Raw genomic sequence first — 19757 nt, 5'->3', positions numbered from 1 at the left:
ATTAACATAAGTTAAAAGACTAAGGTTTAAACCATAAAATAAACCACCATATATTAGTGTTCGGTCCTACAATTCTAGAACAAGTAGTTTTCGGCCAAGCAATCTAATTCAAAATGGAGTCTACGGTTGCAATAAATTAGGAACAAAGGTTTTCGGTCAAATATGACCAAAATCACCCCTTTATGAGACCGAAATCATCTAGCTAAGCCCACATAGGACCGAAAACCTAAAAGCCAAGGGCCATTAAAGTTGAAAACACAATCCTATATATATTTGTTCAGCCGAAAACACAATCCTATATAATAGGTATAGTTTATGGAACAAACAGACTACTTTTACAAAGTTACATGTTATTTACTAAAAGGTTTTTCACTTTATTACTAGTAAACCCGTTGATGCAATTATTGAGACATCTTCACGTCCTTATCTAAGTACCAACCAAGTCCTGACTTATAACTAGAGTCTCTTGTAGTGAGAGCGAGATATTGGTGTATAGATCTATTCGGGACTGACAATCCCACAGCTTAGCTATTAGCTACAGTTAAGCCGATAGGCCTGGGGTTACAAATGTCATTAACATTCCAATGCATGAAGAACATCGCGATTAGGCCATCTTAGGCTACCGTATGGTTATAAGAACTCACATGGAGAAAACAACGACACATTTACGTAGTAATATACTTTTTAAACAGTCTTAAAGGGTATTAACTTTGTGATTACTTAGCATATACATCAGGGTTATGTAAAATTAATGTCCGTTAGACAGTGGAATGTGTGATTTCCGCCTTACTTCCTGTTCTTTATTTGGTTGTGGGCTTTCGGCAGATTCACCCATTCGACTGTCTGTTCGATCTCGATTATATACTACTCGTATGTACTAAGTGATCATAGGAGGGTATTAACATCACATCTTGTTTACAGAGCTAACACATCTTCAACTAGTTTTTCTTATGAATAAAACTAGGAATCATCAAATTAAGTATGGCAATTATACTTGTGCTTTTCGGTCTTGGATCGTTTAAGACTGCAAATCAGTTTCATGGAAAATATAGGATTTTCCAGGGTAAACATCATTATTTTACAAGTAAACGTTTTACAAATCAATTTTCTAAAAACAAATACGATTACTTACCGAAAACAATACTTTAAAGTAGAGCATGTGGAACTATGAACATATTTACAAAAGGTTCAACACTTATTTACAAAGTACTATAACATAAAAGATCCTTAATCATTAACTCTATGGTGCCTTCGGTTATACATCAGAGTCATATATAGATAATATCCGATAGGCAGTGGAATGTGTGATTTCCCCTGACTTCTTGTTCCTTTGTTTAGTTATGGGCTTAGGGCAGATCCACACATTCAACTGTCCGTTCGATAGTAGTTTATATATAGCTAGTATAAACTAAGTGATCATAGAAGGAACTAGTATGTTCACATTTTTTATTAAGAAAATATAGGATTTTCTAGAGGAACACACGAACATTTTCCATGAAAAAAGGATATACTTTCTATAACAAAAATGCTTATGAACTCACCACCTTTAATGTTGACACTTTTTCAAACCACTTGTATTCTAAGGAAAATTAGTAGAAAGGTACCCTCTCAAGCGTTACAAAGATGGAGCATAGTAGTATTATGTCTTATCTTTTGTTGTAGTTTTGAATGGTAAACATGCAATGTTTTGAACACAATGTAAATTATATATTATCAATACAATGGCTAGTGTTGCTTTGATTACTATTATACAATTGTTATGATATTGTACATGACATCATCTACCCCCGAACGTTTCCGCTATTCTGGTTTAGGGGTGTGACACCTTCATCGCTTGGCTCTTGAATTTCTTCATGATAAATTGTACTCCCATTGTCCTCTTTTCATATGAGCTATCTCTCTCGAAAGACTCCTCTTCCTGCTATGAAGACCACGTTCTCACTTGGTCTATAGAACAAGTATCTAAATGACTTCTGTGGATAACCGATGAAAATACATCGCTCACTTTGAGGTTCAATCTTATCGTGAGTCTCTCATCTAACGAAAGCTTCACAACCCTAAACCTTGATATGTGTCAACGAGGTAAGCTTTCCTTTGCACATTTAGTGAGTTGTTTTGGCAACCTTCTTTGTTGGAACAAGATTAAGAATATGGGCGGCAGCCTCTAAGGCATACCCCCAGAATGATATTGGAAGTGAGGCCCGACTCATCATGGAACGGACCGTGTCCAATAAGGATCGATTACGCCTCTCAGCCACACCAATAAGTTGTGGTGTCCTAGGAGGTGTCAATTGTGAAACAATTTCACATTCCTTGAGGTGTTCATGGAACTCGATACTAAGATACTGACCGCCTCTATCAGATCTGAGCATCTTGATCTTCCTGTCAAATTCATTCTTGACTTTATGGTTGAATTCTTTGAACTTTTCAAAGGTTTCCGACTTATGCTTGATTGAGTAGATATATCCGTATCTGCTATAATCATCAATAAAAGTCACATACAATCAATTTGCATCCCTTGTGGTGGATTTGAAGGGCCCACACACATATGTATGTATGAGATCCAACAATCCATCACCTCTTTCACAAGAACCCATGAAAGGTGATTTAGTCATCTTTCCAAGTAAACAAGACTCACATGTATCATATGACCTTAAGTCAAACGATTCCAACACTCCATCCTTTTGGAGTTGGGCAATGCGTTTCTTGTTGACATGTCCAAGACGAAAATGCCACAAACATACTTGGTCTAAACCATTAGACGAATCAATTTGCAACACACTATTTCCTAAATTGTCTATAACCATCACAGTTTCATACACGCCATCAAAAGGTAATGCTTCAAAATAAAATACACCTTTATAATAAGCATGAATAGAACCATTCTCGGTATCAAAATAATATCTAAAACCTTGTCTGTATAAACCATGAAATGAAATATTATTTCTTGTCATTTCTGACGAGTAGCAACAATTATATAAATCTAAACATAACCCACTATTAAGCACTAAAGAATAAACACCAATCTTGGTAGCATGTGACAATATCTTATTTCCCATGATTAGGTTCATCTCCCGATGCTCCATATCTTCAGTTAGAGAAAATGTGAAAATCACACCCTATATCAAGAACCCAAGAAATCGAATCTGATGAGTTTTTACATATAATAGTGTAAATACCTACTGAGGTTGGATTAACTTTTCCATCCTTTATGTATTGCAAGTACTTGGGGTAGCTTCTCTTCTAATTCCCCTTGTCATGGCAGTAAAAGCTAGTAGCCTCCTTCGGATCAGAGGCAGGGGGAGCTTCAAAACTAGATTTGCCTTTGGGGTCATTACTTGATGACCCGACTTGAGACTTTCCCTTCCGGTTCTGGTTTGAGGGAGATTTCCTCTTCTTCCCTTTCCCTTGCCCTATGCCCAAGACGAGAGCAGCTGCATCAGCAGGAATGGAGGCATTACTCTTTCCTTTCAATCCACTCTCGGCGGTTCTCAACAAGCTTTGGAGTTGACTCAATGTGGTTTCCTTCTTGTTCATATGATAAGTCATAACAAACTGATCATAACAGCTAGGCAATGAGTACAAGGCTATGTCAATATCCAATTCCTCATTGAAGTTATCATTGAGCTTCAACAGACGATCCACATAATTTTTCATGCATTGCAATTGGGTTGTGACGGACTCTTCGTCCTTCATCTTGCTGGTTATGAGTGACTTGACTATTTCGTACCTTTCTTGACGGGCTCGTTAATGGTACTTCTCCATCAAGTCCTTGCACATCTCATAAGGCCAATAGTCCTCATAGAACCTTTGTTGTTCAGGAGTCATAGTAGCCACCATGATGCATGCCACTTTGGTAGCATCATTGCAGTGTCTCTTATATTCAACAATTTCTTTGGGAGTAGATTTTGTTTCATCAATCTCGTTCAGCTTCTTCTCGAGAACATATTCCTTGTCCTTGATGCACAAGGCCATTCTGATGTTCCAGATCAATTCATTAAAGTCGGAACCATCAAAAGTGACCTTCGAGCAGATGTTCAAGAGCATGAAGTAGTTGGAGTTTTTGTTGGAGGAACTGGAAGCATTGTTTGAAGTTGAAATATGAAAATGAAAAAGGATAAGATTCGATTACATAAGAAAATCATTAGTATAACACCCAAAAGAAATATTAAGGCTAGGATCCAACTAAATAATTTACAATTTAGAAGAGGGATGACGTAATCTAATTGAAAATTATTTAAAGGTAGGTAAATGACGAATTACCAATTTCACCGCCACGAAAAACGAAATTTAAGTTAATTAAGTTTTAAATGAAATTCCTAGATCTTTTGAGATTCATTGAACTATTCACTGGCATGTTTAATCTCAATTATCCCCTTTCCATTTGTGACTGGGATACCGAGGATCACAAACAAGGTATGAATAACCATGCAAATCATTTTGGTACTCTCGATGTTATTTATCACCTAATCAATGTGTCTGTTAACCACACACACTCCATTACCAATTATAATTTATGAGCTACCAATTACCACCATTTATTAGTCCATATCAGTGTGTCAGTTAACCACATACGCTCCACTAACGACTTTTATAAAGTGCAATGTGCAATTTGATGGATTAGCATCAAATTCCCATTTTACTAAAGTACTAAGATTGGGAACTTAAAAAAAAACATTTAGTTACTTTATATATGATTATACTTATTAATAAGAATTTAGTGTCCTATCAAACCTGTTTAGCTAACGACCCTCCACCAATCAAGGAAGCGGCGGTTGAGAGTACACACCCATTCAACCGCTATTTTATAGGCAGTTTCCTTATAGCCAACTTATAGATTGGCTTCGTGAATGAGGCCTACTAACGGTAAGACTGACTTTTCTTATATATATATATATATATATATATATATATATATATATATATATATATATATATATATATATATATATATATATATATATATATATATAAGGGTGTATTTTAAATATTTAAAATACTAGAGTTCTAACATTTAAGATTAAACCATTTAATTTCAATTTTAAAACCTGATATTCCAAGTATGTATTTTAATTTTTTTTCAAAATACTAGGTTAAATTTTTTAATAATAAAATTAATAAATTAAATTTATCTTTATCATAAAAATTTAACCCACTCATGAATTCATGATAAGGATACAAATTACCAAGGTTCTAAATAACGTAAAGTGTGACTTGGCGGCAATATCAACCCTCAAGCTTTTTCAAGCCTTGGCGAGCCACATGATTGTAAGGCATGACTTAAGGAGGCAATTTCGTATACAATTAATATTTTTATATGTTTTTTCAACTATTACTCATTTGTATACACATATATGAGTTAAGATGGCATTTTGGTAATTCTTGGCGGCATGTATAAGCCTTGGAGCCATGACGTGTCATGGCAGAGCCATGACGGGCTTTTTAGAACCTTGCAAATTACTGATTAGAATATCCAATTTTAAACAACTAAAAAAAATTTAAGGTAATTATCCTAATCAATCCAAGAGACAATTATTAAAACCCAAAATCTTGGATCTAGACAATTACCATGTCGATTTGCATGTCAACTCGTTGAGTTCAAATATTAACTCGCCGAGTTTGATGAATAGAATGAAGATTTTGTTCCTTCCTTCTTTGAACAATTCACAATTACATCATATTCAATAGAAAAGTAATCCTAGGCTCTAATACCACTGATGGGTTTTAAGCATAAGAACAATTCATATGTGTGTATGCAACCCTAATGCTTTGGATCTAGGTTTTCTCTAATTGAACATGCAAACTTGAACACAAAACGAGAAACCCTAGGTAGTAACTACTATTTTCGAAATATATATGAAACTAGGGTTTGGTTACATACCTTGTAGATCTTGAAGCTTCAGAACTTAGTGTCACAAATGTAACACCTCTAATGGCTCACAAACACACAATGCAAGAGAATGATATGAGAGAGGAGGAAGGGATCAAATTTTCATTTCTTGCTTCTTCTAAAGAGTAACCGAAATTATTAGGGTTTTGGACCCTTTATATAGTGCACTAAGGATACAATGGATAACCCTAATCTCAAATATGGTAATTATCTACCTCTTTTGATTATCCATATATGATAAGTTATTCTAGAAATTCTAGAATAATCTTACATATACCATGCAATTTCGTCCACCACCTTACCCTCATCCCCTGGAAAGTTTTGGATCCTTTTGCTCAACTATTGAACAGTTGTAATTTTAGTCCCTACACTTTTAATTAATTCCTTTAATCCCAAAATTAATTCCAATTTAATATCTGATTAAATATTAATTAACAATATGATTACTAATTAATATATTATTTCCATAATATATTAATAAATCATTTATTCCAATTTATTAATCAAATTAATAAATTCTTTCTCTTCCTCAATTAATCATCATGTCTAGTTGCAAGTGTGAAGGCAACCCAAAAGGACCATGCCACTATCAATTCAAGTACATACCAATTATAGTTATGGACTTAGACACATAATCCTACAATATTATCTAGAGGATTCCAAAGTACATTTGGGAGAAAATGAAAGCTCAAAGTCACAAAAGTTAAAATGACTTCAGTAGCTACACTATATATAGTGTACTCAACAGATAAAAAAATATCAGGACTTCAACTTTCAAAGTGATACAACGTAAGTCCCCGATAAAATACATATAGAATCAAAGTTATGAAAACCGTCGATATGGATACACTAAAAAGACTTCAACTTTACCTAAGACTTGGATACATCACAACATATTCGACTCTATAGTCTCCCCTTTCCCAACCTCCATCCCATCTTCATTGGAATTTCTCTTGCATTTGTTGATCCATAGAAGAATGCTGGTAAGATTTCACATTGAGTACATCTCCTTGAAATCTATATGAAAGAAGTATTTCTTCTTTCCTCCTTCTTTCATGTCTTTCCCCTGGAAAACAACCCCTTTTGGTTTCATCAAAATCTCAACATCTACATAATCATTGATATTCAAATCCTTCCTCAAGGTTGAGTTTGGAATATTTGGCTTCTTCTTAAAGGCAACCGCAAACTCAAAGATCACATCCTTTGATAAGATCTCCCATAATCTTCACCAATGTAACAACCCCTTTTGCATTTCTCTTGCCTTGTATTCAAGTTGATCATCATTAATATCTCCCACAATCTTCGCCAATGTAATAAGATCATTTAAGTTCATCAGTGGGAAATCGGAAATGGTGAAATCAAATGGAGTGTTGTCTAATCTGATAACCTTGTAAAGATTGTTTGGAATTGTGTCTTCGAAGATCACATCCTTTGATATCGAAACAAGATTGATTATCTTTTTCGGTGACCTGACCTCGTCTTCGGTTTTCCCAAGCACATCATGAAATCAAATATTTATGCTTTAAACTCTTCACAATCTTGATAATTTCCAGGTGACTTGAACTGAAAAAATATGAACATAGAGAGATTAAAAGGAATGTCAAGTTAATTAAAATATGAGTATTTAATCAGGTAACTTTGCTTTGGTTGTTTTACAAATGCATCAACGTATCCATAAGCAACATCCTCTATTTTTTCGTAACATCAGACTTTATTAATATCCCCTTTTTTCAAGACCCGGTGGATCATTTGCTCTTCTTCTCATGATGTTATTGAGTTTCTTCATTCATTCTAAGTCTAGCTCATTCTGCTTTTTCTTCTCTTCTTCTGTTGGTTCAATACAAACACATTTCCTTTGTTCTTTAAGTTAGCTTGAGTAATTGGCTTTACAACTGAAGAACCTAAACCTCCTCCTTTAATATTGATTCCCTTCTTTGACTACAACTTTGATAACTCAACATTTATAGTCGAAGTTGTTGTTGTTGTTTAAATATGATTTAGTAGAATAGGAGTAGGAATCTAAGAAAAAAAATCTTTCCAACTATAATAGGTTTTTCAAACCTCCAAACTATGATTAGCCACCCTTTGATGGGTTTTGATCATAAGAACATCCTATGTGCTCATACAAACCCTAATGCTTGGATCTAGGTTTCTCTATTGTACATGCAAGTTATCCAATACTATAAACCCTAGATCTAGAATATGATAACCAATATAACATATAATTAGGGTTTAGATCATACCTTCATTGTTATATAGTAATAACAATCCCAATTCCTCCTTGTATTGACTTTAGAAAGCTTAGAGTCACAAATGTCACTCCTCTAATGGTTCACAAACACCAAAAGCAAGAGGATGAGGAGGAGAGAGGATGGATGCTACCCAAAAACGTGTGAAACCCTAGAAGGATGCTTAGCCACGTTTTTGGGTCATAAGGGATCTATATATATAGGAGGCTATTAGGGTTATCTAACAAGGAAACCCTAATTTGGATGCTTAAGCCCTAAGCAACCCATGGATCCCTTTCATTAAGGCCTTGGACGATTTCCTCATGGGTTTCCCCATGGAATTCGTCCACTCCTTAATATAAGGCAATCCATGGTTCAAATTGCAATTATCTTATAATTACAATTCCAGTCCCTTAAGTTTAATTAATCTCTTTTAGTCACAAAACTAATTACCAATTAATTATTGACTGATATTAATTAAACAATATGATTTCTCCATTAATATATTATTCTCATAATATATTAATAAATCATATTTAATCCTTTCTCTCCATAATTCATCCTATCAAGTTGCTTTGGTGAAGGCAACCCAAAAGGACCATGCATCATCAGGTCAAGTTCATACCAAAATAGTTATGGACTTAGACACTAATCCAACAGTCTCCCACTAGGATAAGTCTAATAACTATTATGCCTATGACTTCAGATCCTGATCTGCAATCGTAGCTTTCCAAAGCCGCTGTCAACTCTCATCCTATCAGATACGCGTGTCCTTTAGATAAGGGATCATATATTCCTCCATTCTAGATATCGTATGAGACATGATTTCAAATCATTCTCTTTGTAGTATTTCTCAACTTCTGATTTATGACGACTGACTAATTGAACAAATCAAATTAGCCCTAGCCCGGCCGAGCATTTACGTTTGTCATCACTAAATCATCGAGGGGCCCAAAGATATCGCTTTTATCCTTCTTTGGATAAAAGGAATGGATAAACTTTGATTCAATGCTCGCTTGCACTTACTCACCGAATCACACACAACAATATGTTTTACAACACCAAGTTACTGGTGCGTTTACATATTATCAATGTGCAACCGATTCGCAAGATACAACTCACACATCTCGGTTTCAAGAATATAAGATGTTATCGTCTCACCAGTCACTTGTGATACAATTCATGGAGTAATCCAAGTGAGCGTGAGTTTAATCCAATGCTTAAATTCATATTCATAAGCACTCATGAATGTTGCAGCAAACATTTGCTTATGTCTAACACTCTTTTAGACAATCCACACACCAATTCACGACAATATTCATTCATACCTACTTCCAACATATGAACGACTGTGGCCCGTTCGAATAATTTGACTATTCTTAACCAATTAAATTATTCAGGAAGTCAAAACATGCAAAGTGAAACACAAGAATAATACTAATCTCATATGGCCTCAACCCTTTGAGCATAAATAAAACACCTTTTATTTATCACCATATCGATTACTCATTATTTGTCATTTCGGGTAATGAACTTCTTACTTGAATTATTACACTTGTCCCATGCTCTTAGCATGCACACAATGTTTACCTATGGTTCTTACTTTGTGAAATAGATCAAATTGAACACATTTCTAATCATTCTCATTTCACAACTCCTAATCCCTTTCCATAATTAAAAGAATATCAAATTCTTGCCACTTATAGAATATATTAGATTCTAACATTTTATGCAATGATCCTTTCGTAATGTCACTGCACCAAAGTCACAAAGACTATTGCCAATGATATTACAAAATCCTCTATCGGAGATTGTTACAATACAATTCCTTAGATATGATGTCTCTCACTCAAAGTACATTCCTTTGAACATCCTTTTGCATAAGAGTTTCTAATCTAGTCATAGGTTTTCAATATTTAATTCCCAATATGGACACGTTTCCATATTTCCATATGTAACGCCTGTGTTTCCGGGCTTGCCGTTTTTAGCAATATAATAGTCTAGGTTAACCTTTGTAACCCGTTTTGAAATAATAAGATTGTATTATTTGAGTATTATGTGTTTTGTGCTTAATTGCTTAATTATGTGGTCTGATTAATTAAGAATAAAAATAAGCGTCAAAATTTAAGAGTGAAATAAATTTAATATATTTGGTTAATGTCGTAGTAGTTGAAACGAGGTTTCCGAATATATATAGAACGCCCAAATCTGACTTCGTATGAGGAAGTTATGATTTATCGAAGTTCCGGCTTAGCAGTGTGCAGCCCGAAATACTCGATTTGAGATCGAACGGTTTTTAGCCGAAGCAATCTAAATGAGAATCGAAGATCTCATTGTTGGTATCGAAGCGATAAAAAGTTAGGCGAGAACGGACGTCAAACGAAGAAGTTATGAATTTATAACGAAAGTTTCTGTCGCGGCCTATTAAAAATAATTAATAAAAATAAAGTCAAAATTAGCCGACGGAGTCTAAACGAAAGTCGTAGAGCATGGTCTCACCTTTCCGTGGATATAAAGAACGTCGAAAACGGAGTTCGTATGAAGAAGTTATGAATTTCCGAAGTTTATTAATCATTTGGTAATTAAATTTAATTATAAATCGAAGGTATTATCCGAAGCTGAGTCACGCGTCTGATCCATGGACCGACTCGGCGAGTAGGTGTTCCCTACTCGGCGAGTATGGGCCAACTCGGCGAGTAGGTGTCCCCTACTCGGCGAGTCCATCTGATATTTTCACTATAAATAGGAAGCGAGGGTTCAGGGTTAAACTGCTCATTTCTTCTCATCTTTGCGCCGAAGCTCTGCATTTTTACACCCCGAAGCCCCGGTATCATACTCTAGCCCCGAGACAAGTCCCGAGATCCCGAAGATCCCGAGAAGCGCGGTTCCCGAGTCGAAGCTCTGCCCGCGAGAAGTTCGATTTTCGAGGAGATCTTCCAGATCTGCTGAGGAATACTACTCCTATAAGCCGTAGTGCTGTCCGATCATCTTCTGATCAAGTGAGTGTGTAGTTATTTCTTCTAATACAATAATACGAAGTATTTTATATAAAAATACGTGCTATGTGTATATATTTGGTTGTGTTATGTGTGAATGAGTATTCACTCTCTTCTATCTTATAGATCTGCTTATTTCTTTATGAGATATGTGTTATGTGTGTGTGTGCCTCATTTGTTATGTGATATATGTGTTGATTAAAGCATGCTATACAGGTTTTCTTTAAACTATGTATACAAATGTATATTTTTATCTACTAATATGTTGGGTAGAACATGGGTAGATAGTTGGTGTGTAATAAACAGATGAGAGGCCTCGTTGTTGTTGTTGTTGTTGATCTAGTTATTCAGCGGAGTATGGATAACGACCACAGACTCTTTCTAGACAGTCCAGTGGAACGCTAGCAGGTTCATAACCTGTAGGTGTTGTGAACGATGTGTTCACCGGTGTACTCTATCCCCCTCATGGTTGCCTTTAGGATATCTATTGTTGAGGAAACCCCTTCGCAGTGATGTCCGTCCCGATGAAAATCCTAGATTAGGTCCCTTGAGATAGTTGTTTTAGGGACGTAAAGTGAGGATAACGGGAACGGGTAATCGGGATAGTGTTTGGTTGGTGAAATTAAATATAACTTATTTATTGTGGGTTGAAAACCCTATATGCTCACCAGGCTCCCAAGCCTGACCCACTCAGTTTTATTTGTATTACAGGAAGTGGCACAAGGGCGTAAGATGGATGGATCATCTTGTTGTTTTGTTTACAAGTCTGTATATGTATATATTTGTTGAATGACTTGTAATGTTTATCGTTTATGCTTTATGGTCTGTATCGGAACATGACATCCCGAGTTTTGATTATATAATGAAATGCATCTCTTGATGAAATGCTTTGATAAATATTATTTTATCATGTTTTGTTTTGGGAACAAATTCCGCAACTCTTTCAAATCAAAAGGATTTACTCTGAAAATATTTAAAAGCATAAATGAAAATCGGTCTTTTCTGGCCGAGATTTTGGGGATGTCACAGTTGGTATCAGAGCATTAGTTTAAGCGAACTAGGAATTTGTAGGATTTCTAGACTTAAACTTAGAGTGCTAAATGGAATGATGAGATGTGTGTCTGTTGGATTTTAGACACGAGCACTAGTTTATTTTAGGAAAGTTGCCTAAAATGCTTTATGTGCTAAATGTTATATGTTGCCATATATGATATTATTTGTTCAGATCTACGGTTTGTTGCCAACCGGATCTGAAGGTTTATGTGTTTAGGATTCTAAGCGTATGTATACGATATTAGAACTAGCATGTAATCGTTTGGAGTAATAAGGTGAAATAATTCGGTGTGTAGATCAAAATGGTGAGAACAAGGAGTGGCGTTGGAAACGCTGATGAAAACAGGAATCAACCACCTGTAATTCAACAAGTACCTGTCGTAGCTGATGCACCTGAGCCGATAACAATGGCTGGTGTACAAATGATGATTCAAATGATGTTGGATCGTCAGATGGAAGAAACAAGACGCCTGCTTAGGCAGAATCATGAAGAACCGTCAATTCAAGCGGAAGAGCCCGAAGAGAATGGAGGGCAGTCTGAAGGAGAAAACTTTAGTGGAATCATTGGTCAAGACGAACAACCAGTGGTTAGACGCAATAACCAGTATGGAGGAAATGATGGTCGTGGGTGCAAGTATAAGGATTTCATGGCATCCAAACCACCATGTTTATCCGGAAGCCCGACGCCGGTGCAAGTTATGGATTGGGTCTCCGAAATGGAGACTATGTTTGAAAGTTGCGAAAGCAGCAACAGGCAGAAGACCGCTCTTGCGATCCCTCTGCTAAAATCTGGCGTGTTGAGTTGGTGGAAGCTGTTAGCTGACTCTATGCCCAAGGGAGAAGCAAGCAAAATGTCTTGGGAAGACTTTGTGGAACAACTAAAAAAATGCAATACTGCTCCGAGCAGGACCTTCTGGAAATCAGTAATGAGTTTCAGAATTTGAAGAAAGGGAAATTGAGCGTTACTGAATACGCTGCAAGTTTCACGGAAAAGATGAAGTTTATCCCATATTTGGTGCCTACAGAACTCTCTAAGGTCAACAAGTTTGCCCTTGGACTACCAGCGGACTATGGTCCAATGGTTAAGCAAGCAACCACATTGAAAGCCGCCATCTGGGCTGCTAGAAATGTTGAGACCCAGATCAGGGAAAAAGGTCTGGAAAGGTCAGAGGTTGGCGAGAAAAGGAAAATCGATGGATTTTCAGGGTCCAGCAAGAAAAGTAAATTCTCGAAGTCTAGTTCGAGAGGAAGTGGAGGAAAGGTAGAGGCGAAATGGTGCGACAAGTGCAAGAAGAAGCATCATGGGAAGTGTGGCGGGGAAACCACATGCTTCAAATGTGGAAAGCCAGGGCATTATGCCAACGACTGCACTTTCACCAAGAATGTTTGTTATGGTTGTGGTGAGGAGGGGCACATCTCAAGAGATTGTCCGAAAAAGAAGGAAGCAGCAAGACCCAACATTCCGCCAAAGCCAAAGGCGAGAGCATTCCAGATGACACTGGAAGCTGCTAAAGATGAAGCTGATGTCGCTTCAGGTACCTTTCTCGTTAACAAATTGCCTGCCCAAATTTTATTTGATTCTGGAGCCAACTACTCCTTTATATCGCATGAATTTGGTAGAAAGCTAGCTTTGCCTGTTGTTAGACTAGATAATGCTTTATTAGTCGAAGTTGCTAGTGGCAAGTTTGTACCTGTTAGCTATCGCATGAAAAACATCTTAATTGATCTGAATGGGAATAAGTTCCACGAGGAATTATTGCCTATCGAACTTAATGGTTTCGACATCGTATTGGGAATGGATTGGCTTAGCGCCAACGACGCCGAAATTCTATGCAAGAAGAAAATAGTCAAAGTAAACCCGCCTGGGAAAGATTCGTTTATGGTGTATGGAGATAAACGCAGAGTGAATTCTGGAATCATTTCATTGATGAAAGCCAGAAAATGTTTGACCAAGGGGTGTACATCGTTTTTAGCATTCGTGATTGATGCTAAGAAGGAAAAGAAGGTGATGCAGAATATTCCAGTGGTGTGTGATTATCCGGAAGTATTTCCCGAAGATCTTCCTGGATTACCACCTGATAGACAAGTGGAGTTCAGAATAGACTTGTTGCCAGGAACGACACCAATTGCAAAAGCACCTTATCGATTAGCACCGACGGAGATGAAGGAGCTAATGATGCAACTTCAGGAGTTATTGGACAAAGGTTTCATTAGACCTAGTTCATCGCCCTGGGGAGCTCCGGTGTTATTTGTAAAGAAGAAAGATGGAAGTATGAGAATGTGCATTGATTACAGAGAGCTGAACAAGGCAACAATAAAGAATAGATATCCGTTGCCGAGGATTGATGACCTGTTTGATCAATTGCAAGGTTCAAGTTATTTCTCGAAGATCGATCTTAGGTCAGGATATCATCAGCTAAAAGTAAGAGAGCAAGATATCGAGAAGACTGCATTCAGAACAAGATATGGACACTACGAGTTCTTGGTTATGTCGTTTGGGCTAACCAATGCTCCAGCAGCGTTCATGGATTTGATGAATAGGGTTTGTAACCCGTTCCTTGATAAATCCGTGATAGTGTTCATAGACGACATTCTGATTTACTCGAAAAGCCAGGAGGAGCATGGCAGACACTTGCGAGAAGTGTTAGAAGTCTTGAAGAAGGAGAAGCTGTATGCTAAGTTCTCCAAATGTGATTTTTGGATTCGTGAAGTCCAATTCTTGGGTCACGTGGTCAACCAAGAAGGGATAATGGTTGATCCAACGAAGATCGAAGCTGTGACGAAGTGGGAACAACCGAAAAGTCCCACGGAGATTCGAAGCTTTTTAGGATTAGCCGGATATTACCGAAGGTTTATCCAAGGCTTTTCTTCGATCGCTAGTCCATTGTCAGCTTTGACCCACAAAGGAGCTACTTATGCTTGGGGTGAGAAGCATAAGGAAGCATTTGAGAAGCTAAAGGAGAAGCTATGCGAGGCACCGATACTTTCTCTACACGATGGAGTTGAAGACTTCGCTGTCTATAGCGATGCGTCTGGTGTTGGTTTGGGTTGTGTTTTGACCCAAAGAGAAAAGGTGATAGCATATGCGTCTCGACAGCTGAAAGAGCATGAAAAGAACTACCCGACTCATGATTTAGAGTTGGCAGCGGTAGTTTTCGCTCTGAAAATATGGAGGCATTACCTCTATGGCACGAAGTGCAAACTTTTCACTGATCATAAGAGTCTCCAATACCTCTTTAATCAGAAAGAATTGAATATGAGGCAACGACGCTGGCTAGAATTACTTAAAGACTATGACTGCGAGATACTTTACCACCCCGGTAAAGCTAATGTTGTTGCTGATGCTCTCAGTCGGAAAGTCAATCCTGAAAGGAAAAGGCCAAGAGCGTTGAGAATTGAAGTTGTCTCAACTATTTTGGAAAGTATAAAGAAAGCTCAGAGCGAAGCTTCTGAGAAGAATGACAGAAAGGAGGAACGTTTGGGCAAAACGTTGGTGTTCGGTGTAAACAGTCATGGACTGAAGGTGTTCCAAGATCGGATTTGGATACCTAAGACAGGAGGAGTCAGAGATCTTCTGATGGAAGAAGCTCACAAGACCATGTACTCGATTCATCCGGGTAGCACTAAAATGTATAGGGACCTGAAACCCTACTACTGGTGGCCGACGATGAAGCTTGATGTTGCAAAGTATGTGGCCGAGTGTGTGACTTGTGCGAGAGTCAAGACACAACATCAGAAACCGTACGGGAGTTTAGAACCTTTGCCTGTGCCTATGGGTAAGTGGGAAGACATTGCTATGGATTTTGTCACTAAACTGCCCAGAACAAAGAATGGTCACGACATGATTTGGGTGGTCGTTGATCGATTCACTAAGAGTGCGCATTTCATAGCGGCCAGGGAGAAATGGTCTATGGAGAAGCTTGCGAATTCTTACGTAAAGGAAATTGTGAGGCTTCACGGTGTTCCGTTAACGATTGTGTCGGATCGTGATAGCCGTTTCACATCGAGGTTTTGGAAAAGTCTACAAGAGGAATTGGGTACCAAGTTGTGTTTAAGTACAGCTTACCATCCGCAGACTGATGGTCAGAGCGAACGAACGATACAAACACTTGAAGATATGCTGAGAGCATGTACTCTGGAATTCCTAGGTAATTGGGATGAACATTTACCGTTGGTAGAGTTTTCCTATAATAATAGTTTTCACTCGAGCATTAAGATGGCACCTTACCAAGCTTTGTATGGACAGAAGTGTCGTACGCCGTCTTGTTGGCTTGAGGCTGGGGAAAAGCAGTTTATGGGACCGGAGTTGGTTCATCAAACTGCTGAAAAGTTGAAAATAATTAGGGAAAGAATGTTAGCGGCTCAGGATCGTCAAAAGAGCTATGCTGACAAGAAGCGGAGACCGATAACTTTTGAAGTTGGAGATTCGGTTTTGCTTAAAGTCTCGCCGTGGAAGGGACTTATAAGATTTGGTAAAAGGGGAAAGTTGAGTCCAAGGTTTATTGGACCGTTTAAAGTTCTTCAGAGGATTGGGAACCAAGCTTACAAGCTCGAATTACCCGAAGAACTGAATGGAATTCATAACACTTTTCATGTGTGTTATTTGAGGAAGTTCACGGGAGAAGTTCCCGACATAATTCCAATTTCTGAATTGAGAATTGATGAGAACAAAAGGTTGATTGAAGAACCAGAGGCAATTGTTGACCGAAAGACTAAGAAATTGCGACGCAAGATGGTTGGGTTAGTGCTTGTCCGATGGAAACACACGAATGGGCCGAATCTCACCTGGGAGACGGAGAGTGACATGATGGGTCGCTATCCGCATTTGTTTGTTGATGTGTGATTCCGGGGACGGAATCATTCTAAGGTGGAGAGAATTGTAACGCCTGTGTTTCCGGGCTTGCCGTTTTTAGCAATATAATAGTCTAGGTTAACCTTTGTAACCCGTTTTGAAATAATAAGATTGTATTATTTGAGTATTATGTGTTTTGTGCTTAATTGCTTAATTATGTGGTCTGATTAATTAAGAATAAAAATAAGCGTCAAAATTTAAGAGTGAAATAAATTTAATATATTTGGTTAATGTCGTAGTAGTTGAAACGTGGTTTCCGAATATATATAGAACGCCCAAATCTGACTTCGTATGAGGAAGTTACGATTTATCGAAGTTCCGGCTTAGCAGTGTGCAGCCCGAAATACTCGATTTGAGATCGAACGGTTTTTAGCCGAAGCAATCTAAATGAGAATCGAAGATCTCATTGTTGGTATCGAAGCGATAAAAAGTTAGGCGAGAACGGACGTCAAACGAAGAAGTTATGAATTTATAACGAAAGTTTCTGTCGCGGCCTATTAAAAATAATTAATAAAAATAAAGTCAAAATTAGCCGACGGAGTCTAAACGAAAGTCGTAGAGCATGGTCTCACCTTTCCGTGGATATAAAGAACGTCGAAAACGGAGTTCGTATGAAGAAGTTATGAATTTCCGAAGTTTATTAATCATTTGGTAATTAAATTTAATTATAAATCGAAGGTATTATCCGAAGCTGAGTCACGCGTCTGATCCATGGACCGACTCGGCGAGTAGGTGTTCCCTACTCGGCGAGTATGGGCCAACTCGGCGAGTAGGTGTCCCCTACTCGGCGAGTCCATCAGATATTTTCACTATAAATAGGAAGCGAGGGTTCAGGGTTAAACTGCTCATTTCTTCTCATCTTTGCGCCGAAGCTCTGCATTTTTACACCCCGAAGCCCCGGTATCATACTCTAGCCCCGAGACAAGTCCCGAGATCCCGAAGATCCCGAGAAGCGCGGTTCCCGAGTCGAAGCTCTGCCCGCGAGAAGTTCGATTTTCGAGGAGATCTTCCAGATCTGCTGAGGAATACTACTCCTATAAGCCGTAGTGCTGTCCGATCATCTTCTGATCAAGTGAGTGTGTAGTTATTTCTTCTAATACAATAATACGAAGTATTTTATATAAAAATACGTGCTATGTGTATATATTTGGTTGTGTTATGTGTGAATGAGTATTCACTCTCTTCTATCTTATAGATCTGCTTATTTCTTTATGAGATATGTGTTATGTGTGTGTGTGCCTCATTTGTTATGTGATATATGTGTTGATTAAAGCATGCTATACAGGTTTTCTTTAAACTATGTATACAAATGTATATTTTTATCTACTAATATGTTGGGTAGAACATGGGTAGATAGTTGGTGTGTAATAAACAGATGAGAGGCCTCGTTGTTGTTGTTGTTGTTGATCTAGTTATTCAGCGGAGTATGGATAACGACCACGGACTCTTTCTAGACAGTCCAGTGGAACGCTAGCAGGTTCATAACCTGTAGGTGTTGTGAACGATGTGTTCACCGGTGTACTCTATCCCCCTCATGGTTGCCTTTAGGATATCTATTGTTGAGGAAACCCCTTCGCAGTGATGTCCGTCCCGATGAAAATCCTAGATTAGGTCCCTTGAGATAGTTGTTTTAGGGACGTAAAGTGAGGATAACGGGAACGGGTAATCGGGATAGTGTTTGGTTGGTGAAATTAAATATAACTTATTTATTGTGGGTTGAAAACCCTATATGCTCACCAGGCTCCCAAGCCTGACCCACTCAGTTTTATTTGTATTACAGGAAGTGGCACAAGGGCGTAAGATGGATGGATCATCTTGTTGTTTTGTTTACAAGTCTGTATATGTATATATTTGTTGAATGACTTGTAATGTTTATCGTTTATGCTTTATGGTCTGTATCGGAACATGACATCCCGAGTTTTGATTATATAATGAAATGCATCTCTTGATGAAATGCTTTGATAAATATTATTTTATCATGTTTTGTTTTGGGAACAAATTCCGCAACTCTTTCAAATCAAAAGGATTTACTCTGAAAATATTTAAAAGCATAAATGAAAATCGGTCTTTTCTGGCCGAGATTTTGGGGATGTCACACCATATGACAACTCATTCTTAATAGAATCTTATCTATTCATAATAATGTCGATATGGTCCATCCAATATGGAAACATTTCCATATTTTCCAATACTATACTTCCAACTACTCACAAGCGACCAATCCTCAGCAAACTTTGGATTGTCCTTTGATAGTTGTTTAATTATCTTAGTCAAAACTGATTCTTGTCCTTTTTCCCTCTAAATGCGCTAGACATTTGGAAAATTTTAGAATGGTCAAATATTATAGCATTTGCAATCGATCCTATACCCGAAGCGTATGGGACACGATGCATAATGTCTTACATAAAGATTTGATATTTTATCAATCTTTTGCCATAATGTTTTATTTGCTATGTTCTCAAAATTCGAATTGTGAAGAGGAATGCCGGAATCGTAATCGAAATTTTAAGAACACACTATGTACCTTTGACTAAATTTATTAACATTTCTCAACCTAAGCCTTTAGATTTGAAATGAAGCATAATATTCTCTCCCTTAATTATAGCAAAACAACTTTACAACCCCTACGACTTTGCGAGGTATAACTCTTGTTTTCTATAATTAATATTGCCAACTTGCAATACGTGCCTTAATAATCATACAATCATAACATTTATGCTCCCACTATCATGATGATT

The sequence above is a fragment of the Lactuca sativa genome, chromosome 3, assembly GCF_002870075.4.
Source record: "Lactuca sativa cultivar Salinas chromosome 3, Lsat_Salinas_v11, whole genome shotgun sequence".
Taxonomy (NCBI): domain Eukaryota; kingdom Viridiplantae; phylum Streptophyta; class Magnoliopsida; order Asterales; family Asteraceae; genus Lactuca; species Lactuca sativa.
Note: the sequence above shows the minus strand (reverse complement) of the source record.